The 8,322-nt window shown below is 30.7% G+C and overlaps 1 protein-coding gene across 2 annotated transcripts in view; it reads right to left on the bottom strand.

Annotated features, from left to right (window-relative positions):
• Positions 1 to 4,163, bottom strand: part of LOC110110737 (cyclic nucleotide-gated ion channel 1) — a 39,637-nt gene extending 35,474 nt beyond the window's left edge. Inside the window, exon 1 of one of the 2 annotated variants that reach the window (XM_020842343.2) lies at positions 3,892 to 4,163. The gene's annotated coding sequence lies outside the window, so the exon portion shown is untranslated. Of the gene's footprint in view, positions 1 to 3,780 lie in introns of both variants that reach the window. The other variant, XM_020842354.2, reaches the window with a different exon arrangement.
• Positions 4,164 to 8,322: the final 4,159 nt, after the last annotated feature.

An 8,322-nucleotide genomic window follows, 5' to 3' on the forward strand; every position in this document is an offset into this window, starting at 1 on the left:
AAAAAAAAACCCTAATAATAATCTAGAGGAACAAACATTTTAGTCAATAACTTGCTAAAAAATTAAAAAAATTATGTAAGAAAATTATGAATTAGAAACTCTACAGTGTTTTATGTGGTTCTGGTAAGAGCTAATAATTAAATCCTTTGACCACAAAATGCTAAAAAATCAAAAATAGGGATGGTATCGAATTAAGTTCCATCGAGCAGGGAACAACTTAAAATTGGAAGTTTTAGTTCCAATTTCAGCTGATTTCAGGTCAAGTAAAAAATATTTGATTTTGGTTCAATTTTCAAGTTGAGTCAAACAAAACCTCTTTATTTAGTACTAATATATATATATATATATACGTACTTGTACTTTTTTAAAGATTATATATAACATTTATGTATGAAATATGAATATATTTGTATATTGTTTGCTAATAGCAAATATATGAATGTGTAGATAGAAGTGAAGATACAAACATAATATGTATATTACATGAATTGAATCGATTTTGAGTTGAATCAAATTAATTTTGAAGGGGACATCTAAGGTCAAAGCAAATCAATTTTAATTTAGAGTCAATTAAAAGTTGAATGAGTTCTCACAAGATTGCCAACCCAAATCTAAATATGCAACAAATTGTTATTAATGATTTCAATTGTTGCAAACTATGTATATCCCTTGTAAAGTAAGTCATTAGAAGTAAGCATGTAACTTGAGCTACCATATTGTGCCCAACCAAGCAACCAATAGATTTATTTGGTCATAAAAGATTTTGCCTCCCGGAAAAGCCTCTGCCATTCAAATCATAAAGAAACGAATTAGAAGATCATTTTTTTTTTTTTTAAGTATGGAAACTCCTAAAGAATCCATTAACTTCTTAAGTTTTTAGCCCAAATCTTGAAAAAAAAAAAATCTTTTAAGTCAAGAATGTCTAAAATAAATAAAAAATCACCTTAAGGTCCAACTTAAGGTATTAGTGGAGGGAACTTTACTCATTCAAAAAGGTGGATGTGGAGATACCAATATAGTGATGCCAATCAAGTCCCGTTGCCTTTCAAAGTCACGTTGGTAGCACATTATTCAATATGTCACTTAATTATTATAGGATCATTGACAGACCTTCATGACTAAAAGATGGATGAAACATCTTTCAAGTCATAAAGAGTATGAGCATTTCCAATGATTTATGTAATATTCACTCCAAGTTATTTATGCATAGACACATCATCTTCAAAATTCTTAAAACAGATGAAGGGTATACATCTCGAGTGATTAAATAGCTAAGATTATTCTACAGAAAACCCAAACAAGACTTGAACCCATCTTTCAAGCCAAGTTGATTAACTCGCAAGGAATTATAGCAACCAAGAAGGAGGTAGTTTCCTTCATTCAATAGTAAAGCCCCCTTAATAGTGGATGAAGTAAACAAAGCCAATACCTTAGGGGTTGGCAATCATCACTAGTTCTTTAATGTTAAATGATATGTCATGAGGCATACCTCTCTATTATGGAATTACAAAGCACAACAATGAGCCAAGGTTATGGTCACACTCCTTGAGTTTCAAAAGGTCTAAAGGGTTAAAGAATCACGATCTCATTCTTATATTAAAATGAGGAGATGTGGCATCATTCCATGATTTAGGGCTAGTCTGTCATTGAGAAACCATTAGATCTTAAGGATGAGATTGGATGTGCATATAAGCACAAGGATACCAACATCTCAGTATAGCAATCACTACAATTTTTGCTTGGAACTCCGAGCGATAGCAACTACGTATGGGTCGACAAGGTTGTCAAGAGGGACAACAATGTTTGTCCAATGATGGAGGTGAACTTTACAATTACCACCATTACTACGTACATGCAATTGCAATCTTGTCGCACTGGCTCAGTGGATTAAATCATTCTCATCTATCACCAAAGATGGGTGTTTTAATGGAGGTTCCAAGAAACTTGAGCATAAAATAATTATCTCCCTTTTAATTTGCCTCAACAAAATTTGGGTAAAGACTGTTCTAGTAGAATCAAAGAGATAATATCAAATTATGGGCAAGTCAGTCAAGTCTGACTGAACCCAATACATCTAGTAAGGCACAACAAAGGTATTTTCAACATTTTGAGATGTTATTAGGCTTCTTTGTTGACACAACAGGGATTCTTTTAAAAATTATCAAACTTAACAAATTAAATACTAAAGTCCAACTCATTTTTCTTGTCAACCATGCAACATCTTTAGTTCAACATAAATCTTTCTTTTGATTTTTTTAAAAATTTGTGAAGCCTATTTATTAGAGCTAATAATATTTAGGCTGAAACATTTAGGTTCACCACCAAATCAATAAGAATCATTCACAAATAGCATACTAATCAAAATTAATTATTAGAGCTAACTACGCCTTTCTTACCCATGTAAAGCACTGGATTTTGTGTTCTCATTGTTTTCTCCTTACAAGGGCCGGCCTAATTGAATATTATCACGTATCCTACTTTGAAAAATATGGCCTAATACAGTTGCAAGAACTTTTGTAAATCTAAGAAGGTATTTGGTCTGATCTATTGAAAAAAAGATTTTAGTAATATCCACATTTATTATCCTTTCAAACTCCTATATATATACTGATTTCACAAGATTTACAAAGCATGGCAAAAAAATAAACCTGAGGATTCTAAATGCAGCAATGTTTGGTCTAATGTAAGTGCAGCAATTTTACCTCAAGCAAAATAGTCAAAATGCTATCACACAGAATTTTATTGGTTTGCACATTTGCATAAGCAAGTCGCCACATTTCTATCTCCCAATACTTTAAACTCATTTCTATCAAAATAAAACATCCAGCATTTCAATTTAGCCACATTGCTTTTTATTTTACCCAGTTTTCCTCCAACAAAACAGCACCTTAAGTTTCTCATAAAAGAATAAAACGTAGGCATTTACATTCAGAAATTTAACCATTTGCTTCATGGAAATCCACAACCAACATCAAATCAACCAAGAACCACCACAAAACCACGCATTTATGTAGTATCAACTGGTACAAATGGGAAAAAAAGACTGTACGGCCAGTGCATAAGACTCCTACCAATGTGGGACCTAACAAGAGGTTGATTTATGCAGTCTTACCTTAGAATTTTGAGAGGATGTTTCCATATTATTAATTGTTGCATCGATGTCGCTTTTGCTTCATAAACATTCTTTATTTGAACCCTCTAAGGTCGAAAATAGAGATGTTCATAAACTTATCTTAATCGCAAACATCAGAATATCGCAAACATCAGAATATCGCAAACATCAGAATCAATGTAATAGCCTAAAGGTCAGAAGGTGTTATATTCTATACAATCCCAAACAGCTTAAACTACTGATCATATCAAAAACATAGCTTAGGTAGCATGAAGTTAACGGATTGCTTAGAAAGAAACTGGCCAAACTGGTTTTCACAGCATAAAAGGATCTGAGAATAAGAAAAAGCATAAACAATAGGAGATTACTAGATTAGGAGTTTGTCTACTTCAATTCCAATGAAGTGCCAATCAATTACATGACTTGCTACTATTGTAGGCTTCCTCTATAGCTCAACATCACATCTACAGCAGACTACATATTTTGATTAGTTAAACCAATATTTTACGGAAAATATCAGTTGAATAAAAGAAGAACTACAAAAGAGGATCATATTCCATGGTCTCCTCCACTTGTTCTCGTAATACTTATGAAACAGAAACATACCAAATGTTGGGTTACTAATTATAGCAAATAGGATAAATAACAAAAAAAGCTTGGAAACTTACAACAACACAAAAAACACTGCATATTCAGCACGGATTGAAACATCCGCTGCATAGAATCAAGAGACAAAACAGAACTCGGAGATCGGATCATCACAGGCAGAGCTTACTAACCTTCAAAACCTAAAAGACGAAGGTATCCATCGATTTGAAAACGGAGGATTGAGGGGGCTCCGCTGCCTTTGTTCTGATTATATTTTATTAAATTATCGAGAAGAAGGAGATGAGAGACAGAAACTTCTTGGTTGTTTCCACGAGAGTAAAGCTGGAGTCACGGTACTTAAAGATGTGGAAAGCCCACGCGAGGGACTTAAAAACTGGTCAATGCCCGGCGCTCTGAAGGAGGAGAAAAGAATCGTACCCGAAATGAGTTGAGAAGTTTTTTTTTTTTCTTTTCTTTTTAGAAGGTAAATGTGTCCGGTCGGAACAATTTTGTTAATTATTGTCATTTTTTTCTAGCAAATCAAGTCAATTTTATATACATATTATATATTTAAATTTTATGATTAATAGTCAGAATTTCTCAACCACCTGATCAATGTGGATTCTTGTCACTAGAATTCGATTTCGAGATGTTCTTGTTTTTGTGCATTTTGAGGCTATTCATTGGCTACTGTCTTTTTCGCTATTCTAACTTATTCTCTTGATGTTGATTTGCTTTTTTTAGCTTGGCTATTTTTAACAGCTCAGCATTTTAATAGTTCATATTACATGAATTATCTTCTTATAGTTAATGAATTTAGGCAATACCCTTAATAGGCTTAATTTTCCCAAAAAAGGACAAACTTTTTTATTTTCATTTAAATTTGATAAAAATAAAGTTTATTTTGCAAAAAATATATATTTTAAAATAAATGCATTATAAAATTCATCAATTAATATTTCATCATAATTAATTTAAAATGAATTTTAATGAGTGTGAAATTTATTATAATTAGATTTAAGCCAAAATATTCATTAAGAAAATGTTTAGTCACATATTTTTTAATATTAGGGTATTCAAATAAAGCCCAAAATATTTTTTCTTGAGACTACCCTCAAATAAGTACATATGTTGTTTTATGATGTACATTCACGCTAGTCATTGTCTTTCAAAGGGATACTAAAGTAATGATATATTAGGCATGAAAATTAAAATATGTTATTATTATGAGAACTTCAAATTAGATGTTGTGTATCAACTTTTAAAAAAGGTTAATAATGATATAAATTTTTACATCCATTATATATATAGAACTTATTTAACATAATGATAGTAATAAATAATATAATTTATTGGAATAAAACAAATAAATTACTATATGATTTTGACAAATGTCAAATAAAGAAAATTATATGCTAAAATTAAGATTATACAAATTAGTGAATCAAGTATGATATCATATCATAGAATATCATTTCATATCATATTATATCATATCACATCATATCATTTCGTATAATACCATATCATGTTATATCATGTGTAACAGTCAAATGACATCATATACAGGAGCTGTCACTCCAATCATACTTATATCAGGACCTCTTATGCCTCCCATCATAGGAGCTATCACTCCAATCATACTTATATCAGGTCTTCTTATGCCTCCCATCATATCATTTATTAGGTTTACACCACTTATCTCATATTTAAAAGAAAGCATGTCAACACACCCTTTTACTTAAGATATCTGTATGTACCAACTTGAATCATATAGTAGCCAACTTTCCTTTCTCACACATATTTCATAACATGTGCATATATACATCCTGGTAATATTTAATATTTTATTCAAGATTCATTTCATTATATCAATTCTTCATGCATGTGAATAGCATGTAAGTCATAATAAAAGAGATTCATATGATAATGCAATATGCTTGTTTTCACATATTTATAAACTTAATATATGAAATATAGTAGGTGTGCATGTTGTAATAAAACGAATCGACTACACAAGTCATGCCAACTAAATCTTGTTAGATATGCATATCATTCATTCTATCTAAAATGAATACAATAATTAGTCATTATTTTCTTAATGCAACAACAGCAACAAGCCTTTATCCCACTATGTGGGGTCGGCTCCATGAATCTTTTTTCTCCATTGTGTCATGTTAAGAGTCAAATTCTCATCTAAATCTAATAAATAAAGGTCATTTCTAATATTTTCTAACCAAGCCTTTTTAGGTCTACCTCTACCTTTATTACCATAAGTCAAATATAATAAATATGCTTTCCTAACCGGTTCATGAGAAGTCCGCCATATTATGTGATCAAGCCATCTAAGGTGACTCACTCTAATCTTATATTCCACTAGAACTACTCCAACTTTTTCACGTATATGCTCATTTCATAACCTATCTCTAAGAGTAAAGCCATTCATCCACCTAAGCATCCTCATCTCTGTAGAACTTAACTTAATACTGTGCTTCTCCTTTAATGGCCAACATTATGCACCATAAAGCATTGTAGGTCTCACTACCATCTTATAGAATTTTTCCTTAAGTTTGAGAGAGGATTTTCTATCACACACAAGCCTGATGTATTCCTCCACTACAACCATCCAATTTGAATTCTTCTAAAAATATCCTCATCTATTTCATCATCACTCTAAATAATAAATCCAAAATATCAAAAATATGTACTCTTATTAATGACTTGATAGCCCAAAGTCATAATCCTTATTAATGACTTAATAGACCAAAGTCATAATCCTCACACTAGATCTATTATTACTAAAATTATACTCCATATATTCAATTCTAGACCTACTCAAACAAAATCCCTTAGACTCTAAGGTCGAACTCTATAATTCAAATTTACCTACAACTCCTTATCTAATATTATCAATAAGAAGAATATCATCATCATTTTCTTAATATACTTATCTTAATTGAATTTGGGAAATATGCCTTAGTTTATAAAATGCCTAGTAAAAAAATTAATATGATTATGTCAATAGGTGCAGAATGAGCAAATCTACAACATAGTAAAAGTTATAAGGTCAAAGTTATTAGAAATCAAGATATCATATTTTTTTGCAAATTAAAATTAAAAAATCACATAGAATCCAAAACCATCAAAAATAGAGGTAGGGTAATGATAACCTACCTTGAGAAAAAAATAATTTTCTTAACTGATCAAATAAATGAAATCAGCCTAAAGATCTGCATACCCTTCTTTACTCTTGTTCTTCTCTTCTTTTCTTCCCCTCCTCATCTTTATTTTCTCAGCCAAATGAGGGGATATGAAATAACTTTTGGGTTTTATAGATTTTTATAATGGATTTAGACATTTTTTCTTACAATTTGAACTAGTGTCGTGGCACTACTTTTCTCAACACTATAATGTATGTAACAAGTTGGTGAGAGAGAGTCTAAACGTTTTCTAGAGAGATAAATTTAAATTTTCTTTGACCTATTTTTTCGTGGGAGCTCTGATATGGTGGATGATGGCCATGGAATTCGTTGACTGTTATTTCTTCCACTATTCTTCAATATTCTACAAAGAATATTGTTTCCTCCTTCCGAAATTGTGATTTCAAGAATAATATTTCATTACCTGATGAAAGGATTAGGAGAATTGACATAAAAAATCCACTTCTAGTTATTAAAGAAGGGTTTAAGCCAGATACTCATACTGCTCCAGTTGAAGGAAAAGGAAAGAATACCATAGAAGAATAAAAGATTTTGATGGTTAATCCTATGATTAACTCAAGCAGTAACTTTCATGGATCAAAGGCGAATGATTTTGAAGCATTTTCATCAGGTTTGAGACTAAAAGTTAGTAGATTTATGGTAGTAATTCTTCAAATGCTAAACATAAAACAAAACAAAAAATCTAAAAACACACACACAAAAACAAAACATTAACAATCAAAAATAGTAAAAACACATAGAAACATATCAAGTTTGTAGAGAATTTTGTTTAAGCATTAAGATCAATCACACCTAGCCTTGTTTTTAATGTGCTAAAAGTATCAAAGGCTAGTAGTTTTGTAAAAATATCTGCAAGTTAATTTTCAGTAGAAATATGATTCAATTCAATTTCTCCTTTGGATACATAATCCCTCATAAAATGATGTCTTATGTCTATATGTTTGGTTCTAGAATGTTGAATAGAATTTTTTGAAATATAAATGGCACTAGTGTTATCACAATAAATTGAAATTGTGCCTATTATAAATCCTAAATCAATCAACTGTTGTTTCAACAAAATAACTTGTGCCACATAACTTCCTAAGACAAGATATTCAGCTTCAGTAGTAGATAGAGCTACAAAATTCTATTTTTTACTGGACTAAAAAACTAAAGAATTTCCTATAAAATGGCAAGTTTTAGATGTACTCTTTCGATCAACCCTATAACCTTCAAAGTCTGAATATGAATATCCAATAATTTCAAATGAAGAGCTAAACTTAGGATACCAAATCCCTAAGTTTTGAGTTTCCAAAAGATATCTTAAAATCCTTTTTACTATTGTCAAATGCGATTCTTTTGGATCTTATTAAATCTAGCACACAAACAAACATTAAACATAATATCAGATCTACTAGCTGT

Source organism: Dendrobium catenatum, unplaced genomic scaffold (genome assembly GCF_001605985.2).
Source record: "Dendrobium catenatum unplaced genomic scaffold, ASM160598v2 fragScaff_scaffold_633, whole genome shotgun sequence".
Lineage (NCBI taxonomy): Eukaryota > Viridiplantae > Streptophyta > Magnoliopsida > Asparagales > Orchidaceae > Dendrobium > Dendrobium catenatum.